This window comes from Ailuropoda melanoleuca, chromosome 4 (genome assembly GCF_002007445.2).
Source record: "Ailuropoda melanoleuca isolate Jingjing chromosome 4, ASM200744v2, whole genome shotgun sequence".
Lineage (NCBI taxonomy): Eukaryota > Metazoa > Chordata > Mammalia > Carnivora > Ursidae > Ailuropoda > Ailuropoda melanoleuca.
Window position 1 is genome coordinate 95,016,003 of NC_048221.1, and position 19,609 is coordinate 95,035,611.

The following is a 19,609-nucleotide window of genomic DNA, read 5'->3' on the forward strand; positions in this document are numbered from 1 at the left end:
TCATATTGAAGGTACATTAACCACAGAGTAATCCAATTATATTAATATCGTCCTAATTCTAAACGAGTTTTTTTTTAGGAAAACAGAAATTTTGCTTCCTATTCATTCAAAAAATTTAAATATTGACAGTATCCACCACAGAATTATCGTCATAAAATGAAAGGACTGAATTACAACTCCTTTGCAACTTTCTTTCTGAAACTTATCCAGAAAAAGTCAATTTTGGATAAAGCCAACTAACTATCCAATCATTCCATAACTATACCCAAGAAGCGGATGCTGTTGGAGAAAAACACAGCTGTGCTGGGTTGACTCAGTTTAGCTATATAACCATAAATCTAAATTGGGCATTCAATAAATACCACTAGATTATAGTACTAAAACTATCCCCCCTACCACCACCACTACGAAATCACTTTGTATTCTCAAATAACTATGCGTGAGAACCTTACTTTGTCCTCTCCTCAAATGTCCATCCCCTCGCTCTCAGCTGCTAATGCGACTACACATTTCATAGGAAAAACGAAGAAATATTTCTTCTCCCACTAAAATCAACCGACCTTCTTACCTCTATAACTCCTACTCTGTCCACCCTCCTGTAACAATGCAAAAAGCGTTCAAGCTCTCATCTGTCAATCCTTCTTGTTGTCTCACCAACTTTACTCCTTCAATTATTCCCTTTTATCCATCCCCTACTGCATACATTCCCCCACTCTGCTAAATCATTCTCATGGGCATATAAACATGACCCTAAGAAACTGTCCTTATCTACACATTTCCCTCCAGCTAACCATCTTATTTCTCTGCTCCCCTCTTTGTCCCTTCCTCACCTCCCAATCATTAGCATTCATCTTGCTCCACCTAATAGCAGCATTTGCTGTAATGATACACCCTCCTTCTTGAAACAATCTTTTCTCTACAATTCAGTGATACCACAAGAGTGTGGTTTTTATCCTTTCATAGACAAGCCTTCTCGATCTCCTTTCTGGGCTCCTCCTCCTCTATTCTCTTTCTAAATATTCCTTAAACAACTTATCTTTTCTAACTATGCTCTCTTACCAAGCAATGTCATCTAACGCCATGCCTTTAAAATACCATGTACGTAATAATGACTTCTTAATCTACATCTTTAATTCAGAGCACTTCACTGAGCACTAGACTCAAATACCCAGCTACTATTTAACAATTACAACTGGATTTTTAAAAGCCATCTCAGATTTAAAAATCATCCATCACCAAACTATCTCCACTCCCAAACCTGCTCCTCCCCAAATCTCCCCACCACTCACCACCTCGTCACAACTAAGGGCACTCTCCAGCTGCCCAAGTCAAAAATCCAAATGCAGGAATTACTCCTAACCCACCTCTTTCCATCACACACCCCCTCCACTCGATTAATAAATCCTGACCACTCAACCTCCAAAACATATCTTAACAGTGGACGGCATCCCACCATTTCCACTAAAACCCTAGTCCAAATCTGAATCATTGGCACAGGGTAATAGCTTCCCAGTAGTTCCCATCTCCCTATCTCCCACCCCCATGCAGGCACCCTCTACACAGCAGTTAAAATGATCTTTATAAAGCAGTAACTCAGATGTTATCCTTCTGCTTAAATCTTTCTAAACAGTTTCTCTTTACCAAAGGAACAAAAATCTTAAACCATTACCATAGCCTATAAGATCCTCTACAATCTAGCCTCTGTTATCTCTCCAACCTCATTTCTCTCTAACCCCCACCCCTAACCACCCTGGATCCCTATGTTCTAGCTACAATGGCTTTTTTTTTTCCAAGCCTCTTCTTCCCTCAAGAATTTTATTTTTGCGGTTCTTATGCCAGTTATGTTCATCCTCTATATCTTCAAACAATTTTCTCATTCTCACCATCCTGACTTGTTATCTCTCTCTTCCCCAACCCATCACAATTAGATTTTAAGCTCCAGCGCAAGAATTCTGTCTCATGTTCTCCACTGTGCCCCTACAACAGTGCCAGACAGGTGGCAGGCAATGAGTAAACGTTTGTTGACTAAATGAGTGACTAATATTGTCTCTAAAACCTCTTTGACATCTGACATTTGTTTAACAAATATACATTTGTTCATTACCAACATTTGATGGTTCTAGAATCATTTATAGATACCAGCTCGTGACCCTGATCTTTGTACTCTCCTCAGCAGATCAGTGCCATTGCCCAAAACTCAGCAGTAACTACACACAATACATACACAAGTTTGACTTTCAGTAAAAATTCTGATCACTGACTTCAGAAAACCCACAACAATCTAGATTCATTCTCCTTCCTTTAAAATAATGAGAAGAGATCTTCAAATAAATTAAAAATAATTCCCACTTTGACAATTAAGACACACTATAGAATAACCAATTGCCTGAAGGAGCCATTCGAAATACAGACAGAATCTATCAATGACATTTCAACTAACCTCAAATAAGCACAAATTTCCCCTTCTAAAGAAAGGAAAAGGTTTCCCTGTGAAGATACTAATATTCCTTGCCATTTATAGAAAAGCAATAACCGATGAAAATGTATCGATCTAAATGACATGAGCAGATAGTATTCAATATTAGGCAACACTCTGGTTCCAAATTCAGTTATATCTTGACCATAGCACATCTACTTCCTTCTACCATGTAGATCTTCTCTTCATTTTTCCCTTCCAAAGATCTATATTAATATCACAAAAGACAACACAAAGAGAAAAAAAATCTCCAAATTAAGAAATTTGTAACATGTTAATAATGCCTCCCTGGCTCCCTAGTTCCCTGAACTTCCTATTTAAAAAATATAAATCAAAGAAAGGAAAGGTGGATTTTAGTTGCCTAACTGTATAGTCTTAGTCTTAGCAATGCAACTAATCAGCTATGAATCTTTGGGCAACTAAGTTAATCTCTCTGACCCTCAGCTTTCTCATTTAGAAAATAGGAAGCAATCAGTTACAAATTCTCTTAAGTATCAGCCTACCTCTAAGTTTCTAAAATTAACTTCCACTTTCAAATTAAGTAAATAAACTGTAAAGATCATATATTTTTCAGAGGAGTGTTAACAGGTGGTAGTTTGAAACAACTTAATGAATTTTCTACATCCTTATCACTAGCCCCTAACTATTTCTCCTATCTTAGGACCTTTATGATTCTACTATTCTCTCTAGTTCTAATAACGTTGAATAACATCAAAGGTTTATAGCAGATCCCCTGAGTATCTTGAGTGTTTAAAAAGTCAGAACAAATGTAAAACCCGCATATTTAAAACAAGGGTCTTGGGACTATATTTAGCAAACTTGTGTTTCATGGGTACGTATCAAGAAATCCACAATTTCCAGATTTAATGTGTGTACAGGGAGAAGCACATACATGTAATTTTAAGGGAAACTGATCCATAGTTTCCATCTGGTTATCAAAGAGGTTAACAATCACTGATTTAAAAGTTTTGTTTCAAATTGCCCAGCACAGGAAAAGTCAATTATAGATCACTATTTAACAGCTCAATTTCTATCAACATTTAGCCTTAGTGCTAGCCAACATATCTATTAGATAGAGAATGTTAAAAATAAAAATAAACAAGTCTTAAATTCTGGAAAGGTCATAGACCTACAGAAGTTAACCCAGTATTTGTTGTCAACATCGCACTTGAACAAAGAATGGCTTCCCCGCCCCCCCAACCTGGGGAATAAACGACTTAAACTAGAGAAAGACTGCCATCTAGTGATGACCCATTTCTAACAGTCGAAACTTCAACTTGATGTGGCCAAGAGGGAGTGCTTAAAAATTTAAAACCTATATTCTGTAATACCTCCTGGCCAAAGACTTATAACTAGTTATTAAATGATACTTTATATAAAGCACTCTAATGTTTAAACTTCCATTTGTAATATAAAACAGTATTTTTTTAAAGATTTAATTTATTCATTTAAGAGAGAGAAGCGTACACACAGGAGTAGGGACAGAGAGAGGGGGACAAGCAGACACCATACTGAACAAGGAGCCTGACACAGGGCTGGATCTCACGACCCTTAGATTGCGACCTGGGCAGATATCAAGAGTCAGACACTTAACTGACTAAGCCACCCAGGAGCCCCTCTAATATAGAGCAGGATTTAGAGAAAAACTGTATGCTTTTAACATATCTGTGCCACAGTTTAATAACACTGTGTATGAAAAAAAACAAACTGTATCACTGGTTTCATTATCTGTCATAATCCAAAGAATATTCTAGTACTTAGTAAGGTAAACAGGAAGAAATGCTTGGGAATTAACAAGTTTTTATAGCCTAAATTTTGAGTCAATCACATAAATACTGCCTTGTAGAGTCTAATTTCACACACACACGCACGCACACACGCACACAGAGGTTTCTACAAAAAGCAACATGTTGTATCCTAGTGGCTATCTCTGATGCATACTTTCAAACATCCCACCTAGATTTCATGGGCATTTTAAGAGAGAGATTTTAACTTCTAAAATGGCACTTCAGGAATTCTATTCAACAAATATTTATCATTCCTCTGTAATGAACCATTATGAGATTATATCATTTGCTACAGCCTATATCAGCTCAAATCTGTTTGTCCAAAGAGAAAAATAATTAAATAATGTTATAAGCATATGTTATCTCATTTAAATCCTATGAACTTTATAAATTAGACATTATTCCCATTTTATGAATGAGGAACCTGAAACCCAAGAAGATGAAGCAACTTGACGAATTCACATAGCTAGAAAGTGTCCTCTGTGGTACATCGGTCTGCCTCCTTTTCAAGCAAAGAAAGCATAAAAGTCCCATGAACCCCTAAGATGTCAGAGTTGAAAGAGGTCTTGGAGATGGAATACAAAGCTCTTATTGTAAAATGGAGGAAACTTAAGCCAAGGAAAGTTAAAATGCCATAGTCAAAATTACATTGCTTGTTACTAATACATCTGGACCTGACTCCCAAAGAAAACACAATTAAGAAAAGCTAATGCCAGACACAAAGCTTACATGGTTTTAAAAAAGGGACACACACACACACACTTATACTTCTACTTCAGGATGAGTGAGTTCCTATCCAATCATGGTTATTCCATTCCCATGTCAGTGACCGGTTAATAAGCGACACAACTTTCACCAATGGGAAGTAAGGAGAAGTCTTGAAGTGAAGATTCAAGAAGAGGTATTCTTTCCTGAAGGGCGCAGGAAAAGAAACTGCCTTTCCTACTTAACACACTTTCTGATACAATGCTTGGGGATGCAGCAACCATCCCGAGGTGAGAGGAGATGCTGCCAATAATCTGAAGATGGCGAGGGGGAAAATTGGAAAATACCTGGGTCCTTGATGATAACCAATACTGAAACAGTCCTAGACTCCAACGTCATAGTACGTGAGTTAATAAATTTCCTATTTTGAGGGAAATTTCCAATTTTTAGGAAGGTTCCTATTTCCACTTTCTCTCAATATCCTGCTACTTGGAAAGGAAAGTATCCTAAAAGCACCACATTGTTCAGCCTTCAAAGGTAGCAAGCAAATAGGAGAAAAAGCCAACAGCAAATCAAAGTCTACAACATAATGCTAAGGAATCCTGTTCCCAGGACTGCTAGACTGCTCTTCCCATTTTCTTCCAAGAGTTAACTCCTATTCACTCTTCAGATCTCAGTTTTCACCTTACTTTTTCTAGGAAAACTACTCTAGCTACATAGACTCTGTTTCGTGTTCTTCCTTGCTTTTAACGCCATCACAGAATTTACGAAACTATATTCTGATTGCCCATTCACTTATCAATTTCTCCTTACTAGAACATTAATCTCCTTGTGGGCAGAGACTGTGTCTTGGCCATTTTATCTCCAGCTCCTAGCACAGAGCCTGGCACAGAGGAGATCCTTCATGTATGCTGAAGATGGGAAAAGAGAAGGAAAGGCAGGACACTAAGACAGAGGTTTCTGATTGTCTCAAAGACAGATGCAAAGTGCACCACATCAAAGTTTAGCTGTTGAGATGTTTTTAGAACCAAGCAGAACTTCAAGACACAAAGACTGAGCATTTTTTTTCTTTTTGTTTTTGATTAATCCGAGAAAAAATTCCAGAGTTTATTCTAGTCTTTTCTTTTTCATATATATTTTTTTTAACTTCTGTCATGGTTTTCGTCCCGAAACATTTTCTTCTCATTAAGTTCCATAAAAGCATCATTAGTATTTTTGTTTATTCCAAAAGTTAAAAATAAAGTGGAAAAACAGATTTGAGCATGATGTTGAAAGAGAAACTGCAGAAGGTCAAGTGGAGTTTAAGGTCCTTTCCTCCTCTTACTTCAGTTTATCTATCAATTTAATTCAGAACTTACCATGGTAATTTGGATGCTCGGAGTACATAAAGGTGAAAGTAGATCACTGTATATCATCATCAAGGACAAAGGAAGCATATGCTGGTTAAGGAAGTCTAAGCTGAAGACTATACCCAAATGTTCTTGTACTGCCACAGGAGATCAAACACATTCAAATCCTTCTTTCACCCTGCAGACACCAAGGTTTACAACTGGCTTTACCAAATAGCCCATGCAACCAAAAGAATGTTGTGATGGAGATCTCCCTTAAGGCAGAAAGGGAACCCCACACTTCTATGATGGCTATTTTCAGAGGGATAAAAACAGGGTGGAGAAGTTTCAACTGGCATCTAGCCAAAGAGCCTACTAAAAACCTGGTATTGTTTAAACAACACAGGAAAGTGGAGAAGGGGAACTTGTCACAAAACATCAGTCAAATCAACAACAGTCTATTAGAAAATAAACTAATGAAAGCAAGGAAACTCCAAATTAAAGATACAGCGATCACCATAACTGCTACCATGATAATGTCACACTATTAGAACAATTAATCACCCTAAGTAACTGAAGACACATATTAATTGAAGAAATTCTTCAGAGTCTCCATCTTTAATATTATGGTTCCAGTGACAGAGATCATAAAGCTATTAATACAGAGGAACAAACCAAGTGGAGGCAGGGTATTGGAAACATTGAAGTGAACAGTCCCGGTCTCTTTAGTAAGCATATAGATTTAAAGTAGGCCTAAAAAAATTAGACCAACCAACTTTCCCAAAATCACTAAATCAAACTATAAATAATGTTACAGATGTCATTTGTAGATGTGAATGTTTTGTATAATACATATGTACATGTGATGTGTATGTGCATTATATAGTATGTATGCAACATATATGTGTGTGATGTACACACATATGCACAAATACACACACACACACCTTTCTAATTTTCTGAGAAAGAACAAGACTTTCCAGCATCACATTCAATTCCTGGTCCAATTTCATCTGCTAGGGGTTGTTTACCGACACCCCGTGGCCAAAGTGACCACGATTTAAAGCTCTGTAAATCTATAAGCAATTTAAGACCCTGAAGAAGGGTGAATAAACAGTATCAGAATAGTTCCCATCCTAAAAAGTAATAGAGAACAAAGTAGGCAAAATAAGATCAAGTTCCAGGAACAATACGGAAGATTGGATATACCATGAAAAAACTTTCTACTACTAAACTCCCAGAACTGCTGGGATTAAGTTTCTAAACCTTTTTTAGTGCATGGCTAAGGAAAAAGCAAAATAAGGAAAATTTCCAGAGGCTAAAACAAAACTGGAAGAGGAATCCAGATTCTACCAATCGCCTATAACCTAATGCTTCTATTTGATAGCCATATACAGAAAAAGAAGCCCACAAAAGGTAGAAAGTCCAGTCAGAGGCCTCCAGAAGAAAAAAAGGCAAGATACCCAAGGGCCACCCTTACTGAAAGAAAGGTAGAAAAACTCTTCCCCATAAGAATTAAAGGAATCAGTAGTTTCATAAAGGGAGGCTGCAAGGAAAGTTACCTGTCTGGAACTTGACCTTGGTCAGGGGATGGGGGAAATCTCCCATGATAACATGAAGCCACAAGACGGCCTTTTCAAAGAAGCGAGGCCCATATTCATACTATTAATACTATCATTGTGGTCTGAGGTATCTCAAATTAAGAATTTATTTTAGGGGCACTTGGGTGGCACAGTCAGTTGAGCACCCACCCTTGGTTTCAGCTCATGTCTGATCTCAGGGTCAAGGGATCCAGCCCCGAGATAGGCTCTGTGCTCAGCGGCCAATCTGCTTGAGTTTCTCTCTCTCTCTCCGCTCCTCCCCTTGCTTGCACACATGCTCACGCTCTCTCTTAAATAAATAAATAAATAAATAAATAAATAAATAAATAAATACCGTTAAATTAAAATCTCTGTTCTGATAATTTTCCTTCTGGCATCCTTTCTCTTACTCTCTTTCTCCTCTCACATCTAAAAGTCTTAAAAGAACAATCTATACCCACTGCCTCCATTTCCTCAAATTGGACCTGCTCTTCAAAACAGTGTAACTTGTTTCTTACCCATATCACCCCAATGAACCTATTCTTGCTAAGATCAATAAAAGCCTAGGGGTGCCTGGGTGGCTCAGTCAGTTAAGCGTCTGCCTTTGGCTTGGGTCATGACCTCAGGGTCCTAGGATCGAGCCCCACATAAGGCTCCATGCTCAACAGGGAATCTGCTTCTCCCTCGCCCTCTGCCCCTCTTCTCCTGCTTCTGCACTCCTGTTCGCTCTCTCTCTCAAATAAATAAAATCTCTAAAAAATAAATTAATTTTTAAAATAAAAGCCTAATTGTCAAATCAAATGTTCACTCTTCAGTTCATCATTTACTTGACTCTTCTTTTGTATATGCCACCACTACTCATTCCCTTTCTCTGAAGTATCTACTCCCACAGCTTCCATGACCTTCCCCTTCTCAGTCTCCACCAATTCTTCTTCCTTCTGGCTCTCAACACCTGTTTGGCCTTCATCTCCTCTCACTCTTATGTATACTCGCTCAGAAATATCATAAATACTTCAGTTTTACTATTAATTAAACATCTCTGGCTCCCAAATCAATAATGCCAAGGCATATCTCTTTCAAATCCTATAAACCCAAATATCCAACCACCATTCATCCTCAAAAACATCTCAAAGTGTGCATGTCAAAAGTTGAAATCATCAGCCTGCCACCCAAACCTCCAATTCCCTCCTATACTCACCATCTCAATTGAAAGTACCAACACCCATCCAGTCACCCAAATTAGAAATGTGTAAGTTAACCTTGACTCCTCACCCCACCTCACACCTCTCTCCAGCTAATCAATCACCAAGACCAACTGATTCTGACTCAAAAACCTCTCTTCAGTGCTGTTCTTCCTTCCTATCCTCCCCTGCTACTGCCCTGGCTCATGCCCTCATTATCTCTCTTAACAACTGTTTCGTCTCCCTCCTTATTTCCCTAACAATCCATGTTCAATACTTCTTTCACAATGATCTTCTTTAAATGAAATACGATCATGGGGCACCTGGCTGGCTCAGTCGGTTAAGCTTCATGATCTCGGGCTTGCAAGATCAAGCCCGCATCAGGCTCTATGCTGGGCATGGAGCCTGATTAAGATTCTCTCTCCCTCTGCCCTCTAAAATAAAATAAAATAAATGAAATATTATCATGAAACACACACACTCCCTTTTAGAATTAAGCCCTGCCTCAGGATCAAGTCAAAGTCCCTAACATCATATATAACCCCTCTCCATGTGCAGACTTATCTCCGAACACTCTGCACATTCTCTCTACAACTCCACTTGAAGTTCCTTGAGTGTGCTCAGTAGTCCCTCTGCCCAGAATCTTCTTACTATCACTTTATCTGGCAAACTCCTACTCATCCTTCAAGATTCAGCTCAAAATTCACTTCTGTAAAACCTCCCTCCTTACTACAACTACCATAACCTGGTATAGAAGCTTCCCTCCTTACCAACTGAGTAGAACCTAAGAAATTTTCATAAACCCTGAGAGAATTTAAGCTTTTGTGTAAATGCCTCCTGACAGTGAGGATTGTGAGTTCATTCTTTGAAGACGCATACTGAAGGTCTGACTTTTCTCCTACCTACTGATATCCTGGCATTAGGCATCTTTTCCCACAAGAAGCCAATTTCATCTATTATAAAAATCCGTTGCGGCATGTTAATAGTACAGTTTATTAAGGAATACATTTAAAAAATACCTATTTTTAAAAATGAAGAAACAAAATCTGTTAAAGCACATAGCCCTACCCTTGATCAACAACTGATACAGGATAAGCAGTACCCTTAACACCCATAGCATCCTCATTTACCACCTTGGCCTCATTTTGACCCCGTGTAAACATAAACTGGCCCTGAACCTATAAAACCATGTGTGGTTTGAGGTAAATTTCACCAGAGGTACTATCATCCTGCTTTGCCCCCTTAAGGTTCTTCAATAAATGCCTAGTATTATTCTAGAAATGAATAGGCACCACCACTAAGGCCATTTACTGATGGAAAGCTGAGTCAACACTCTTCTGTTCTGAAATGTTTATTTGTTCATATTTTTGAGAGGGTACTACACTGAGCACTCTACGTCGTAATGATTTATTTACATGTCTATCTTCCCTACAGGACCTTGAGTTCCTTGAGGGTTTACTCCTGGAACAACGCCCAAATCCCACAGAGAAGGCATTATAAAGTGACAAAGGGTCTAAAGCAGTGCCTGAAAAATGTTTCAACATTTAAACTTTCTCCAAAGACAAGCATTCGAGTTAACAATAAACATTCTTACTTAAAAAGTAAGTTCAAGTTATAGCAGCGCAAATAATTTGTACCTTCAGATACAATGCAAAATAGAAAAAGAAGGAATCGGAGGAAGAAAAGAAGGAACTTAGAGAGTTCAAGGAAATCTACTGTAGGAGAAGAGAAGTGTCTGGGAATAATTTGTTATTTCCCCAGCTCTCCTCTAACCTTCTCTGGAAGCTAGGAGAAAGATGATTAAACAGCAACAAGACTCTGAAGGGAACTGGTGTTTCTGGCCCTTGTTGCCAGCAGAAGGGGGAGGGTGACAGCAGTCCCTAAGGGCTTTTAGAAAAAATTGCTTCCAGGTGGAAATTTTTTATGGTACTGTGCAGCCTGGAGCCATTTTTTGCTTTTCTTCTTAACTACTGATGATTAAACCATGGACAATCAGGCTACAACAATGGAAACAGTTAGATAACTCCCAAACATCATGGTTATATGCTCCAAATTACCAAGCGAACTCTCAAAGGAGAGAAAAAATTTGTCGGCAAAGTCCTTTTATATAAGGGGGAGAGTGGGATACAGTCTGTTAAAGATTTGTATTTGGGAAAACATAAAAGTAGTCGAGAACTCTGTATCATAATAATAAACACCAGTCTCACGCCACAACTAGACATTGTAATGTACAGTCATGGAGAGCTAAACAAAGAGCAACGCTAGATGTCCTGTTATTTAGCAATTTTTCATCATTTCAACCTGGATTAAGTGTTCTATTAAACGATTATCATAGGCGTATGCAGAGAAATCCTACCACACATCATGCGGGACAGCTAAGTCAATTTATACCTGATCGTGGTTCTGAAAAACGTCTGAGGTGTATGTCTGAGTTTGTAATGATGGCTCAAGAATATCAGGGGAAAGTTACTCACACTACCAACTCATAAGAAAAGCACAGGAAATTAGGGGCCAATCATTCGACCACCCAGCAATTGAATCTAGAAAATCTTACCATACTGATACCACCCACAACATTAATGGATAAATCCAGCTCAAAACTATAATAGCAAAACTAAGCATTTAAAAGATATATACCACACTCTTTGTTGAACATTTTGCATACACATTATCGCTCAAAGATAATCCCACTGGAGTAATCATTACCATCATTTCACACTTCCTGACACTGCCTGTACACAGAAACACTTACCTTCCCCAAGCGGCCATCAAGGATAAGATGAAAGGAAAAGGATGAGAGGGAGAAAGAGGAAGATGAGAGGAGGATGACGGCAAGGGGGAGGTGAAGCATAAATACACCAAAATAATACAAATGGCAATGTTTAGATAATGCAATTGTGACTTTTTTCTTTCTACTTTTCTGTAACTTTAGATTTTCTTTAAATAAACGTGTTTTGCTTTTATCATTGAAAAAAGGAAATGCATTTTTAAAAGTCTGCAATAGCACCTATTTCATAATAGATAGATGTTCAATAAAATGTAAATTGAAATAAAAAACAAAAACAATCACTTCAGTGTAACTTGGGGTCTCATGTTTAATAATTATCCAAAAATCAAATAAATGTAAAAAAAAAAAAAAAGAATGAGAATTTCTTCTCACAATCTAACCTCTACAAACCTAAGAAGCATTCACCACTCGTCAGAATTTTTTAAATTCAGTAGCTTTGCTATATTCTAACCTTCTCTTCTTATTGATCATAATCTCAAAATGTATTTTAAAACATAAATATATATGATCCCCTGAAATTCTCAATTTGAAAACTGATGTAGCAGATCCCTAGGGCCCTTCCACTGCAACTATGAGCCCAACCAATTAATGTTCCTTCATGAGCCTTCAAATGGGAGGGGAATAGGGAAGCTTCAGTGGTTATTATGGAACTTCTGATATATTACTAAATAATTTGATTTGTGAATGGGAAAAGTAGGCCATTTTCTGTTGTTTCCTATTCCACTAACATGACATTCAAAGAACTCCCTACTAATATCATAGGGCTATTTGCAAAATAACCTTCATGTTTTAGACAAAAATACATCAGGACATGCCCTTCCTCTCACACCATGAGGGCCATGTTTCCATTAGGAATCAATGCTCTGTGCTTTTTTCATAGAAGCATTTGTTTAAGAACATTACAGGCTAGGCCATTTTAAAGATCTCACTTTAGTATAAAAAATGTACAGAAAAAGGGAATTTCAGAGATGATCCAACCCAAATTCACAGACATGAGTTCAATTTTTTCTAGGTATCTCTATCACATACTTCTCCAGCTTTTGTTGAAACAATTGTAGTAAAAGAAAGTTCATTATGAGGCAACTGATTCTGTTTCAATGGCTGTTGCAAAGTTCTTATACAAAAATAAAATCTGCCTTCCTATAATTTTCACCATCTATCTTATTTTTGCCCTCAAAGGACCACTGAGAACAAGTCCTTGATCCCTCCCTTCCCTTCTCCAGACTAAACAATCTCAAATTATTCAACTATTCCACATATAAACAGCCTTTCAATTCAGGTTTTTACCCTCTGGACACGTTCCAGTAGTCAACATTCTTCTTAAAGTGTAATAAAACAGGCAGTATGGGACAATGGTCAAGAGCACAGGCTTCAAAGCCAAGACTTCCTGGATGCAAGTTTGGTTCTGCTACTTATTAATTGTGTGACTTTGGGCAAGTTTTTAAACTTCTCTATATTTAAGTTTCCACATCTGTAAAATGCAGATAATAATAGCAACCACTTCATACAGTTGTTGTGTGAAGATTAAATGGCATAATAGAAGTAAAGCATTCAAAACAATGACTGGCACACAGAAAGCATGCTATAAATATTAGCGATTTTAAAATCAAGCATGGTCAAGCTAGGAAAAAAAAAAGACACATCTCCGATAACTTTTTTTACTCACCCTCTATTAAAATAGTCTAACAATAATGCTTTAGCAGTTTTGGCAGTTATATCATGCCGCACATTGAGCTTTAAGTTACATAAAATCTTTTAATTTGCTTTTATATATTGCTGTACTCAGTTGATATCCTAAATCTACAACTTACTACCTTACAATTAGAGTCTGCTTTTCCAGCCTTCTGAGATCTTCTGAGACAATTATTTTGTCATCCAACCTTCCAATTCCATGTTTCCCTTTGTTATGTGGGTACATAAATATTTTCACAAAAGAAAACTGTACTATGGAGAAGGGCAGAAACCTGAGCAACTCTTAAGATCTAAGCCAGGAGAGCCCTAGAAAACACCAACATATAAAACTGTGAGATTTTCTGGTTCCATTTTAAGGGGGAAGAAGAAGCCATTAATCACATAAAGTCAAATAGAAAGCTTGAAAAAGTTAATGTTCAGTCTTAAAAAAAAAAAAGTCCAGGTTATAGAAGAAGTCCCCAACACCACTTCCTTTAGCCAACATTCAGCCCCCCAACTGCGTCCAACTTGGAGAGAACTTGTCATGAGCCAAAGCTTTTAATGTCCCTCCCTTTTGAAGGCACAATGGAAACAATTCCCCAGAACAAAGGAGTTGCGTCAGAGAGCTCTCTGCTCTTTCAAGTTGGAAGGACAGTTGATTCACACCATGTGTCAGAGAGAAACACCAATTAGAACACCAAGTGAGATAAATTTTAGGCCTTCTGAGCTGTTTAATATTAAACTGTAATAAATCATCTTTACAGCAAATTATAAACAAAATATTTTGTTTACCCTCCCTCTCATATGCATCTTCCCTTGAAAAGAAATTCTAAGAGAATTCATAATTCCAAGGTCACATATTCTCCAACAAGAAATCATTTTCAAATGTTAGCATCCAGAATCAATGATCTGGTTCATACTTCCAAAACACTTCCCAGCCATATCACAATTAGCCCTGCCACACGGCCTTTTGTGTTCCAAAACAGGATTAGTTTAGTGATGGTCATGGTCTTTGATTCAGATCTCACTTGTCATTAACTGTCTCTACATGAAGTCATCTTAGTGTTTACTCTAGTCAATAATTTTACTTTATACCTAGACCATGAAAACAAAGATCTATGTAGATTTATTTGGAAAAATGGTCCTAAAACAATCAAAATAAAATTTAACAGAATGAGTGATACCAAAACTCAAGCATAAAATAAAGGTTAGGGAAAGACTAGCTTAACGTGTTAAGAAACATGTTTCTGAAAAGTGAGGTTACTAAAACTACAAGATTGGTTCAATAAAAGGAATTAAGGAATTATAATGAGTAACTGTGGGGAAAGCAAATTGCCTTCCTTTGAGGATTGACCCTGCAATTAAAATTTGTTAGCCATTTGTCTGAAGTCTAGCGCACATTTTCACCATTCATCTATTATCAATCAATCTGGTCTGGATCCTATAAATTCTTAAAGAATCTGCTACCCCATACAAGTTAACTCTGCAGTCAACAAAATAATGATCTAATATGGCCCCAACATCACTAAAACAACAAAGACTGCCTACCAATACAGAGTTATGTTTAGCTTACTCCCCTAAAGCTCTGAATATCACTATCACATTCTAGGTCTCCAATCTACAGAGTAACTTGATGATTTAGTTCATAAAGAAAAATGGGGGCAATTTTTTTCAATGTTCAAGAAACACTAAACTATAAGAAAAAAACTTTTAAAAGGCAGGAAAAACTTGACTATTAAATAATAAAATAAAATGACCACAGCAAGTTAAATAGAAACCATTGCTATATTATGTAGGTTAGACATTTTTCTATCATAGGTTGATTTAATAAATATTTACTGAGAATTTACTAAAAAAAAAAAAAAAGACAAGAATGTTTACTTTTAGGAGCTCATACTGTAATCAGTAAGGAAAGACAGAAGGAAATATAATCAAAGGCAATTATAAACCTGTACAGAAATTAATATAAAGGTTAAATCTGTACATTTTGTACTATAGTAATATAAAATAATGTTCAGTGTCGAACTGGACTAGGTGGAAAAAGATTCCTGGAGTTGCTGAAAATCAGTAATAAAGGGGGAAAAAGGTGCCTTAAATGCAACAGAGGAGGAAAACAAGGCACATTACACACACAAAAATAAAATAAAATTACTGCAGACTTGTCATCCAAATTATGTAAGTAAGCAGACAGTGGAAAGCTATTCTTAAAGTGTCAAAGGAGAAACTGTAGACCTTGAATTCTCTATGCAGCAAACATATTCTTCAAAATCTAAGGATAAATAAAGACTTTTTCAGGCAAAATCTTACAGAATTTGCTGCCAGGAGACCTGCACTATAAGAAACATTAAAGGAAGCTCTTGAAACAAAAAGAAAATGAAATCAGGTCAAAATATGGATCTACAAAAAGGAACAAAAAGCACAGGAAATGGTAAATATAAAAATTTTTATCATTTTTTAACTTAAACTATAACAATATTTAAACCAAAAATAATTAGCAATGAATTGTAGAATTTATAACATATATAGAAGTAAAAATATATGCTAGCAGTAACCGAAGGTCACTGGGGGAAACAAAAATATACTGTTGAAAGGATCTTATGTTACACATGAATAGGCATGATATCATTTGAAGGTGGACTATTGGCTAATCAAATCAGGCTGCTATAACAAATTATCATGGACTGGATGGCTTTTTTTTTTTTTAGATTTTTATTTATTTATTCATTTGAGAGAGAGAAAATGAGAGAGAGAGCACAAGAGGGGGGAGAGTCAGAGGGAGAAGCAGACTCCCCGCTGAGCAGGGAGCCCAACACAGGACTCGATCCTGGGACTCCAGGATCATGACCTGAGCCAAAGGCAGTCACCTAATCAACTGAGCCACCCAGGCGCCCATGGACTAGATGGCTTAAACAACATTTATTTCTCACAGTTCAGGAAACTAAGAAGCCCAAGATCAAGACACTGGCAAATCCATGGTTGGTAAGGACTCACTTCCTGGTTTACCAGACAGCCATCTTCTCATTGTATCCTCACATTGCAGACAGCAGAGAGAAAGACCAAGTTCTCATGTCTCTTCTCAAAAGGACACAAATCCCATTCATGAGGGCTCCATCTTCCTGATCTAACTACCTCCCAAAGGCTCCACCTCCTAATAACATCACTTTGAGGGTTAGGAATATTAACATATGAGTTTTGAAAAGACATAAAATATTCAGGCCACAGCAACTGTGACTAAGTGAAAGATGCATATTGTAATCCCTATAGCAATCACTAAAAAAAAATAAATAACTAAATAAAACAAAAAGGTATACCTAATAAGCCAATAATGTAGTACACCAGAATCCTAAAATATATTTGGTTAATCTCATTTAGTTAAAGAAAGTAAGAAAAGAGAAAAGGGGGACAAAAAAATGGAGCAAATGAAAAATAGCAAGATAACATATTCTAATTTAAGTCAAATAGGTAATTATATTAATGTAAATGGTTTCCTCTTTTCCTGCTTTCTTTTTAACTAATTGAGTATACCTCCATTTTCCCCCTTCCCATCTTTTCAGCTACTGTTGTCATTCCTTTCTGAAGTGCCTTGGTGTAGTTTTGTTGCTTATGTTTATCCTGCTTGAAGATCTTTAAGCTTCTTGGATTTCTATTCTAATTTTCCAGGAAAAAAAAAAAAAAAAACTTTAAACTCTCCTAAATGATTCTGGTTTTAATTTTCTGTAGGTAAGCCCATACCTGTTAAAACTATGATAATATTGCTGCCGTCTTTTTTTCAGTTTTATATATCATCTACTTTCTGCTATAACCAGATCAGACTTACCCTCATTCCATATGATTTCTCTCCCTCTCTTCTCAATATACTTATACCAGTAAGGTAATCAGAAATTAAAGAAACAAAATGCTGGAGACCAGGGGAAAAATAAGAAGAGCTGAGCCAACACTCTTTAGTCACTTTTTCCCCTCAAGACATTTGCTAAATCTGTGCACAAGTAAAGAAGCTAAGTTTCCAGTAAAGAAACTGAACAGAAGGCCATGATTAAGAGGTACAGGAATCAGTTTTTGACTGTTTTTGTGGAGCTGAAGTGACATAAATTAGAGACGTTAGAGGTAAAGATCCCTGGAGAGGAAAAATGGGAAGAAAACAACACTGTTCTGTGCTTCCCTCAACACAGTTGCTGGATTCTTAAACTACACATGGCAAGAGGCTAAGAAGACAAGAAAACACAGGACAGGGTGTCAGGTAGTTTTGAGGTAAGGAGGAAATAAAGATTAGATCAATAGCTGAAAGAAGGGGCACTAATCATCACCCCAAGGCTCTTTGTGATGTGATATCATAAGGCAGTACTGTATCAGAGACAGCCACAGCCTTACCAGAGCCCAACCCTGGTTAGCAAGCTCTGACTGAACTAAGAAGATCACTGCCACTCTATCTGCCTTACAAAGAGGGAGGAGGAATGAACCTCTTCTTAGAGAAGATAAGGTTATCCAGAACCTCCAGAATTTTTTTATCCCCATCCAGTCCAAAATCACCAGGCACGCTAAAAGAGAGTATCACATGACAGAAAGTCAAGATCTATTGATGATCCAGATATTGACATTATCATGAAAGGACTTTAAAATAGTTATGATTAATAACAAGGAAAAAAAAGGGAAAAGATTAACAAAATTGATGAAAAGACAGAAAATTCACCAGAGCCTTAAAATCTGTATTATTTAAAAATTGAGGGAAAAAATTCAGAAGTAAAAACTATGATTTTTAAAATTAAGAACTACAGGGGTGGTTTATCAGCACAAGAGGATGAATGAAGATAAATCAACAGAAAATATCTAGATTAAAGCATGAAAAGGAAAATAAAAGGATGTAAAATATGGACGACTGTAAGAAACATGAAGCATATGGCACACAGTCAAAAGGCCCACCACGGAAGTTCTCAAACTTTTTTCACCTAAGGATATTTTCATACTTTAAAAAAATACTGAGGGCCCCAAGAACTTTTGTATATATGGTTATATTTATTGACATTTGTCACATTAAAAATTAAAACTAAAAAAGACTTTTTTTTTTTTTTTAGATTTTATTTGAGAGAGAGAGAGACAGAGACAGCACGAGCAGGAGAAGGGAGAGAGGGACAAGCAGACGCCTGCTGAGCATGGAGTCCGACTGGGAGCTCTATCCCAGGACCCTGAGATCAAGACCTGAGCCAAAGTCAGATGCTTAACCAACTGAGCCATCCATGCACCCCAAAACGAACAAAGACTTAAACATAAGAATACATAAACAGTATCACATCAGCCATTAAAACAATGTTTTCTTCATATATCATGTAGCCTCTGGGATACTATACTATATACTCCCGCAGAAATGTGAGTAAAAGAAGCAAATAACATCTTAGTGATATTACAAAAATAGTTTTGAATTTGTAACTCCCATGAAAGGAGTTAAGCCTTTCTGTTACAGGGCAGAAACAGTATCTGAAGACACCATGGTCAACTACTTCCCAAAACAAATGAAAGACATCACTCCATAGTTTCAAGCCCTACAAACCCTGAGCATGATTACAAAGAAAACTATACCCTAGCACATCATAGTAAAACTCCAGAACACCAAAAACAATGGAGAATATATTAAAGGAACAACAATAATATTAAGAGCTGACTTTTAAACAGAAAAAAAATTCATCAAACAACAATTGAATGATACCTTGGCAGTTCCTCAAAAAATTAAACATGAAATTACCATGTGATCCAGAAATTCCACTTGCAGGCATACAAATGAAAGCAGGGACTCAAAGAAATATTTCCACAGCTATGTTCATAGTAGCATTATTCACAAGAGCCAACAGGAAGAAGCAACCCAAGTCTTCATGGACAGATGAATGGATAAACAAAATGTACACATAAGATAAAATATTATTCAGCCTTAAAAAGGAAGGAAATTCTGGCATATGTTACAACATGGATAAACCTCAAAGACGTTATGCTAAGCGAAAGAAACTAGTCACAAAAGAACAAATACTGTATGATTCCATTTGTATGAAGTACCCAGAACAGTCAGATTCATAGAGACAGAAAGGAGAATAGTGGCCGCCAGGGGCA

At 36.9% G+C, this 19,609-nt stretch overlaps 1 protein-coding gene across 1 annotated transcript in view; it reads right to left on the reverse strand.

The window, feature by feature from the left end:
* EXOC6B (exocyst complex component 6B) overlaps positions 1-19,609 on the reverse strand; it is a 569,711-nt gene that overhangs the window by 488,219 nt on the left and 61,883 nt on the right. The window lies entirely within an intron of this gene.